This window comes from Nomascus leucogenys, chromosome 3 (genome assembly GCF_006542625.1).
Source record: "Nomascus leucogenys isolate Asia chromosome 3, Asia_NLE_v1, whole genome shotgun sequence".
Classification (NCBI taxonomy): Eukaryota; Metazoa; Chordata; class Mammalia; order Primates; family Hylobatidae; genus Nomascus; species Nomascus leucogenys.
Window position 1 is genome coordinate 144,870,317 of NC_044383.1, and position 8,427 is coordinate 144,878,743.

General features: G+C 47.2%; 1 pseudogene; it reads right to left on the minus strand.

The window, feature by feature from the left end:
• Positions 1-7,110: 7,110 nt before the first annotated feature.
• LOC100599609 lies at positions 7,111-7,569 on the minus strand (annotated as a pseudogene).
• Between the last annotated feature and the right edge of the window lie 858 nt (positions 7,570-8,427).

Sequence of the window (8,427 nt, forward strand, 5' to 3'; positions counted from 1 at the left end):
ACCACGCCCAGCCAGCATTCTTTAAAAATAAGTTTTTGTTGTATAATTCAGACTGATATTTCATTTCTACTCAGTTGCAATTATCATGAGCGTTTTGGCTAGGTGCAGTGGCTCACACCTGTAATCTCAGCACTTTGGGAACCTGAGGCAGGAGGATTGCCTGAACCCAGGAGTTCGAGGCCAGCCTGGGCAACATGGTGAGACCCCCATCTCTATTTTAAAAATTATTGTGATCATTTAAAACATAAATCTCTGAAAAAGTGAATGCTCTATCATTTGAGAGGGGCTCATTTGTTGCTAAAGGAGCTAGGCACACACCCAGGACCATGGCCCAGCTTGCCTGTTGTGTGAGTAACCGGGCAGCATAGCCTTGCCATCTGGACACCCCCAGCCACTCAGGGAGTCGTACAAGAATCCTTGTTTCCACTCCAAGGCCTCTGCCAGGCAGGACACATGGTCAGATCACCCCTGAAGGCTCTCAAGTACCTGCTTGGCATTCACTGGTTCCTAACTTCTGCATTGTTCTCAACTCCTTTCCTCCCTCTCCTGCCACATCCTCTGTTCTAATCCCTGACAGTTCCACTTTTATATCCATTTTCTCCTTCCCAGCCTCCAGAGCCCTCTCCCGCCAGCTAGAGCCAACTCAGTCCATCTGAACCCTGTGCTAGCCCCAAGGGCCGACGTGGACCCAACAGCCTTGGGCTGTAGCACTGGACATGTGTCAGGGTGGCCTGACTTTGGCTTTGTGCTTCGACTTCTTGTTCTCAGCTTGCTCCCTGGATCTGATCAGTCATGTAACTAGTCTGTTTTCTCAGCCATGCATTATTTATTCTTACTAATTAAGCACACTGGAGGGTCCTGATTATTGGAGCTTTGTTCTCTCCCTCACTTGGGTGCTTGCCAGGTATCTTCCTTCCCCAGATGACCCAGACCCTTGAGAACATGGGTGGTGTTTGCTCTTCTGATTCCTTCTCCAAGGAATTAGAGTCGAGGGTGTGGGGGTCCTACCACCTATTGACCAATCTCTTGGATACAGATCACCACAAACTGTAAAAATCGCCTTTTCCACATTTACTGGCTCAGGTTGCTCTGAGAGGTGGATACTAATATCTCCTCCCCACGAAGGAGGAAGCGGGGGCTCAGAAGTTAAGTGGCTTATCCAAGGTGTGTGGCCAGAGGCGGCGGAGCCAGGGCTGCCCCTAGACAGCTGATTGGCAACGCCCTCACTCCTCTCCTGCATCACAGAGCCCCACCTCCCAGGCCCCACTCTGCCTCATCCTGCTGCTGGCTGGGTCTGAAATGAGATAAGCCTATATTGAGAAGCTCAGTTCCTCCGCCCTGGACAATTACAACAATCTTCACGTTTGCCCCTTTATCCATTCATTCGACCAACGGATTGTCATTAAGCACATCATTTGTGCCAGGCAACGCTTCAACATGGCTTATTTTTTGGTTCAGCATTGACTGAGCAACTAGAGCTGTGGTTTGGATTACGGCACGCTCCTGATCCCAAACCTTCAGCGACATAGCTCAGCACAGGGCCTGCTGGAGCCAAGGAAGGCTTGGCAGACTGGGCAGTCAGGGAGAAGCTAGGACCTGGAACCACGCCCATCCGTGAAGCTGGGAAGGCCGAGCACAGTGTGCAAAGGGCATGACCAGGGCAGGCTGGGGTCTGGGAGGCTTAGCAGCAGGGGGGCAGGGAGGGGCGGGGCACTGAAGAGGTCCCACAGGGCAGGAGGATGCAGGGCAGGGAGGAGCTGACCAGACTCAGGGAAGATCCTAGGGCCCAGCCCCTCCCAGTTAGGGAAAGAACTCCAGACCCTGTGAAAGGTGAAAAAGGAGAGGAAGGTCCTTCCGCCATAGGACCAGGCTGCTACACCTGCTTTTATAAGGCAGGTGATGCCTTATAAAAATTGAGGCAGGCCAGGCATAGTGGCTCATGCCTGTAATCCCAGCACTTTGGGAGGCTGAGGCGGGCAGGTCACCTGAAGTCAGGAATTGGACACCAGCCTGACCAACATGGAGAAACTCGGTCTCTACTAAAAATACAAAATTAGCCGGGCGTGGTGGCGCATGCCTGTAATCCCAGCTACTTGGGAGGCTGAGGCAGGAGAATCACTTGAACCCGGGAGGTGGAGGTTGCAGTGAGCCAAGATCGTGCCATTGCACTCCAGCCTGGCAATACAGTGAGACTCCATCTCAAAAAAAAAAAAAAAAATTGAGGCAGAAAAGGGCACACATTGTGGCTAACACAGCAAGGGGATGCCTGCTTCAGGAAAGATGGGTCTTGAGCCCAGGGGAGACAACTTGGGTCCCAGGGGGCCTGACTCATTGAGCAGCAGCACAGGCAGTGCTGGGGAGCAGACAGCTGACGGCTGCACCCCAGAGTCCTGTGTGGAGGATCCACAGCCCTCCGAAATCTGATCAGCTCTGGAGGCTGGAAGTCTCCCTCTGAAACTCACAGGGAAGGATGCTTCCTTGCTTCCTCCAGCTTCTGGTGGCCCCAGGCATTGCTTGGCTTGTGGCAGCACCACTGTCATCCCTGCCTCTGTGGTTACAGCCTCATCTTCCCTCCATGTCTCTTCTGTCCTTATGGGAGCACCAGTCCTATTGGATTAAGAGCCCACCCTACTCCAATGTGACCCCAAACTAATTACATTTGCAATGACCCTATTTCCAAATAAGGTCACATTAGGAGGTACCAGGGGTTAGGACCTCAATGTATCTTTTTGGGGGACACAATTCAGCCCATAACACCTGCTATTAGAGTTAGCTATACACAGGTCCGCATCCTTCACGACAGGTCTCCATCCTTCACAGCACTAAGTTCCTTGTCTACCGTTCAGTGGTTTTGGAATGAGACAGACCTGGGTTTGCCACTCACCCTTTGTATAAACTGGAGCAAGATTCCCAAGCAATCTGTCCTTTCCCATCTATAAAATAACCACAACACCCAGAGTCACTGTGCTACTCATTAGAATCAATTCATGCACCTGGCGACTGCCCAGGAAATTTTAATTATCACAAAATACAATAAATTAATAAATGTATTAAAACAATAATTAATAACATTAATTGTTAAATAAAAGAATAATTAATATTGTGTGTTGAACATAGCAGGTGCTCAATAAATAAACGTTAGTCACCATTTCCTCTAATAGGTATGTACAAAACTAGCCAGCTAGCAGAACACTGGAGCTGAGGAGCCTTTCCAGAGGGAGGGGGAAGCGGTGGCCCACAAGCCCTGGAGGCCCCATCCATCCCCTGCATCGCGAGAATTGCTGAGGTGACTACGTGGCACTGCCCATTCTTGCCTGGGTGGCAGGGAGATCCCGGTTCCCACTCCCACACCACAGAATCCTGGCTGGCTCTGTGGAAATGTGACGGTAGAACAGGCAGAGACTCCACACCCGGCTCTGTTCTCTACGGCTGTGTGTGGGTGTGTGCGTGTACGTATGTGTGTGTCTGTGTGTAAGGGCTTGGAAGACAGAGGCCAGAAGAGCCAAGAGTCCTTCCAAAAGGATCTGTTTCAGGCTGGAATGAAAGACGGCAACCACAGCATGCCCTCCGGCTCTGCAGGCCTTCCTGGTTTCTGCGGAGAACCAGATTCTCCTGTGAAAAGAGGGTGGGTGGCAGACGCAGCCAAGCATTTGGAATCAGAGACCTGGGTCTGAAACAGAACTCTACCTTTGACGAGCTGGGTGACCTCAGTGACCGCAGCTTTCTCTCAAAGTGGGGCCGATAAAATCTGCCCTATCAAAGAAGAACATGATACAAGTGCCAGCTGTTAATATTTATGTCTCGTTGTTGCCAACCCTTGAAGATAGGTTTCCAAAGCACATCCACGTTTACAAAGTACTGTCGCAGCTTTGCATTGTTTTGATTTTCATTCAGACAACAAGAAGTAAAAAACAAAACTAAACCTTTTAATTACTATTAGAAAGAAAGGAATATGTCTAAGGTTCAATATTCACCTGCAATAGGATCAAACTTGGCCTCCTTTATCCTCTGCATATTTTATGAACATCCAAAAATATATGCTTCTATTTCAAGAGATTTCCTCTTCTTCTTTATTTGCTTCTTTATTTTTCTTTTTCATTTTTCTGGCCCTATGTATTATATTGAAGAATTTCTTCTTTTTTTATAATACATTTCATTTCATTTATTTATTGATTTGTTTATTTGAGACGGAGTTTCGCTCTATCACCCAGGCTGGAGTAGAGTGGCACGATCTCGACTCACTGCAACCTCTGTCTCCTGGGTTCAAGTGATTCTCTTGCCTTTGACTCCCAGGTAGCTGGAGCTATAGACATGTGCTACTAGTCCCAACTAATTTTTTTTTTTTTTTTTTTAGTAGAGACAGGGTTTCACCATGTTGGTCAGGCTGGTCTCAAACTTCTGACCTCAAATGATGAGCCCACCTCGGCCTCCCAGAGTACTGGGATTACAGGCATGAACCACTGCGCCTCACGAGTTTCCTCTTCTTCAGAGCAATCTCTGACCCAGCATATGCCCTCATTAGACTTTAAACAAGACAAATCCTTCCATAGTACACACTAATCATCATTTCCTTGAGGTTTATAGGTAAACTGTTTTAAGGTGACATACCAAAGTGGATGCAGGTTTTTAGAAAAGAAGATAGTGATGGAATTTTATCCAGAAATCACACGTTTGAGAGACAGACATCATTGTAGCAGATCAACACAGACACACTGCAAAACATGAATAGTTTGGCCGGGCGTGGTGGCTCATGCCTGTAATCCCAGCACTTTGGGAGGCCCGAGGCGGGCGGATCACAATGTCAGGAGATCGAGACCATCCTGGCCTACAGGGTGAAACCCCATCTCTACTAAAATACAAAAAATTAGCTGGGCATGGTGGTGCAAGCCTGTAATCCCAGCTACTCAGGAGGCTGAGGGAGGGGAATTGCTTGAACCTGGGAGGCAGAGGTTGCAGTGAGCTGAGATCACACCACTGCACTTCAGCCTGGTGACAGAGCAAGACTCCGTCTCAAAAAAAAAAAAGTTTTATTATTAAATTTAAACTTTCCAGCAAAGCCAGTGAGGGCGATAGATAAGATGCACATAGATAACCAGAGAGAGGTACAAAGTGTGATGAGGTCAGAGAATAAATAGCTCACATTCTTTGAGGGCAGTAAGGACCTAGAGTCTTTCTTCTGATGTGGGAGAGATGAGAGCCCAGATAAAGAGAAGGGAATAAACTATGGCAAGCTGTTGATCTGAGGTAGAAAAGCAAGTTTCTTTTTTTTTTGAGACGGAGTTTTGCCCTTGTTGCCCAGGCTGGAGTGCAATGCGTGATCTTAGCTCACTGCAACCTCTGCCTCCCGGATTCAAGCAATTCTGCTGCCTCAGCCTCCTGAATAGCCAGGATTACAGGTGCCCACCACCACACCCAGCTAATTTTGTATTTTTAGTAGAGATGGAGTTTCACCATGTTGCCCAGGCTGGTCTCGAACTCCTAGGCTCAAGTGATCCTCCAATCTAGGCCTCCCAAAGTGCTGGGATTACAGGTGTGAGCCACTGTGCCTGGCCAGGGTGAGTTTTTTCACCCAGTAATTTTTGTTCCCTTTTATTAGCCTGAACTTGTCTGAATCCCCTACCCTCCTCCATACATACATACTAGCTACTAGAAGGTATAAAACAGTAGGAAATAAATGTCTTAAACCTTTCCAGATTAACAAATTTGTATTGAGCTCTGATAACTCTAATGAATCATTGAGCAACACCAAAGTTTGAAAATGGTTGATCTCACTTGAGATTAACTTTGAATGTGTTGCTCCTGGTTTTGCAATCACCTGACAGTTTCTTCCTGTCTGCTGCACAAAATTAATCCATTGAGACCATGGTGTTGCAGTAAAGAAAGAGTTTAATTGATTTGAGGCTGGCCATGCCACATGGAAAAAGAGATACTACTCAATCTCCCCAAAAATTCGGAGGCTAGTACAGTTTAGTGGGCAGGGAGCTAAGGAAGGGACAATGCTGATTGGCTGGGGAATGCAATCACAGGGGAGTGGAGAACGGCCCTCTTGTGCTAAGTCCACTTCAGGGTGGGGACCCCCAGAGGAGTTGCTGGTCTGGCTGGGGCCATCTGGTAGTCAGCAATGCAAAAGCCTGAAAAGACATCTCAAAAGGCCAGTCTCAGGTTCTACAATAGTGATGTCATTTATAGGAGTAATAGGGAAGTTGCAGATCTTGGGACCTCTGGAATAATGGCTGATAGTCATTTTTTTTAAATTAGAAAAAGTATTTATTTCTGCTCCTTTCATACATCTTATTGTTCAGGAAACAGTCTTACATACATATCTGAAATAATCTACCATCACACACTCTAGTTAAAGGCAAAGCACCGTAGGTAAACCTGATCAGCTGTCCAGAGTTCTCAGCTTATGGAATCTTGCTTCTTGATTTAATGTCAATTTCTGAAAACAGAAACGTCATCTCCAAAAAGTGTTAAGGAGGTTGTAAAAAATAATCACTTTATTTGATATTATAGTTGTAAATATGGAGCTTTTTTTTAACAAATGAAAAACTAAGAAGAAAATGCCACTCAACATCGTTGGTACAGCAATAGGTCAGCAGGGAAAAAAAAATACTGTGATAAACTTGTCTCTTTAATACCAAGAAGGAATTCTAGTCCAAGCTTCAATACGCTTCCTGTTTTTTCACTAGATATTTCTTTTACTGCTGCTCTTCATTCTTTGCCACATTTCTTTTTTTTTTTTTTTTTTTTTGAGACGGAGTCTCGCTCTGTCGCCCAGGCTGGAATGCAGTGGCGCAATCTCGGCTCACTGCAAGCTCCGCCTCCCGGGTTCACGCCATTCTCCTGCCTCAGCCTCTCCGAGTAGCTGGGACTACAGGTGCCCGCCACCACGCCCGGCTAATTTTTTGTATTTTTAGTAGAGACGGGGTTTCACCGTGGTCTCGATCTCCTGACCTCGTGATCCGCCCGCCTCGGCCTCCCAAAGTGCTGGGATTACAAGCGTGAGCCACCGCGCCCGGCCGCCACATTTCTTATTAGAGGATTGAACAGCCTTTACACTTCATTGACAGGAACAAATCCAGTATCCACTGAGTTCTTCTCAAAGGCACTCTAACCCATCAGATAGCCCGGCAGTTTCATTCTCATGAATACTCTAGCCCTGAAAAAGCTCAATAGGACACAAATGAATCCAGTGAATAGAAGAAGAAATCTACTGAGTTTTGGGATATTTGGTGCAGTCCATCGGTCCAGGAATATGAAACCTAAACCTCCCATTGTAAACAGGAAGCTGGATGCAAGTCCTTCCATAATACATTGTTCATTTACTCTGTAGGCCAAGAAAGCTACCGGCCTCTGATGCCCGTGTTCATCAGTCATAGAGCCAACACTTGGAGGTTGAACAATAACATCATAAATTATTCCTCCAGTGAGGAGGAAGTAAGACACCACCATCAGAGCATACACAATCATAGCCGACGGCACGTGCAGCCAGGGCGGCTTCTTCAGCCTCAGGTTGGGACATTCGAGCACTAAGAATGGGACACGGTACAAAGTCTCCATGTTGGTGGCAGCAAGGGTGGCTGGTAGTCATTGAACTATGCTTATGTTTTAGCAGAGTTCAGGCCCCTCTCATCCTCCTAACCTCGTGGTTAGTTTTACAAGGGTGGTTCGGGTATTATTTAAACCATAAACTAAATTTCTCCCAAAGTTAGCTTGACCCAAACCCAGGAATGACCAAAGGCAGTTTGGAGGTTAAAGGCAAGATGGAGGCCGGGCGCGATGGCTCACGCCTGGAATCCCAGCACTTTGGGAGGCCGAGGCGGGCGGATCACGAGGTCAGGAGATCGAGCCCATCCTGGCTAACACCACCAAACCCCGTCTCTACTAAAAATAAAAAAAAAATAAAAATAAAAAAAAAAAAAGCCGGGCACGGTGGCGGGCGCCTATAGTCCCAGCTACTGGGGAGGCTGAGGCAGGAGAATGGCGTGAACCCGGGAGGCGGAGCTTGCAGTGAGCGGAGATCATGCCACTGCACCCCAGCCTGGGCGACAGACCGAGACTCCATCTCAAAAAAAAAAAAAGGCAAGATGGAGTTGGTTAGATCAACAGATCTCTTTCACTGTCATAATTTTCTCATTGTTCCAATCTTTGCAAAGGCGGTTTCAATCCAATACGATAGGAAAGAAAAAATGTCTAGACATTGGATCTTGGACACACCCTCGTCTTAGTGCTTTGGCATTTGCTCCTCCCCCTGTTGGGACACGCTTCCCCCCGGGTATTTAATGGCTCTCCCTCAATTCCTTCAGGGATCCATTAAATGCAGCTTCCTCAGAAAGCCTTCCTTGTTCACCCTATTTGAAACGGTGCTCTCATCAACTCCAACCCTTTCTTCCGCTCCAACATCTTCATAACACTTAATTCTACCCA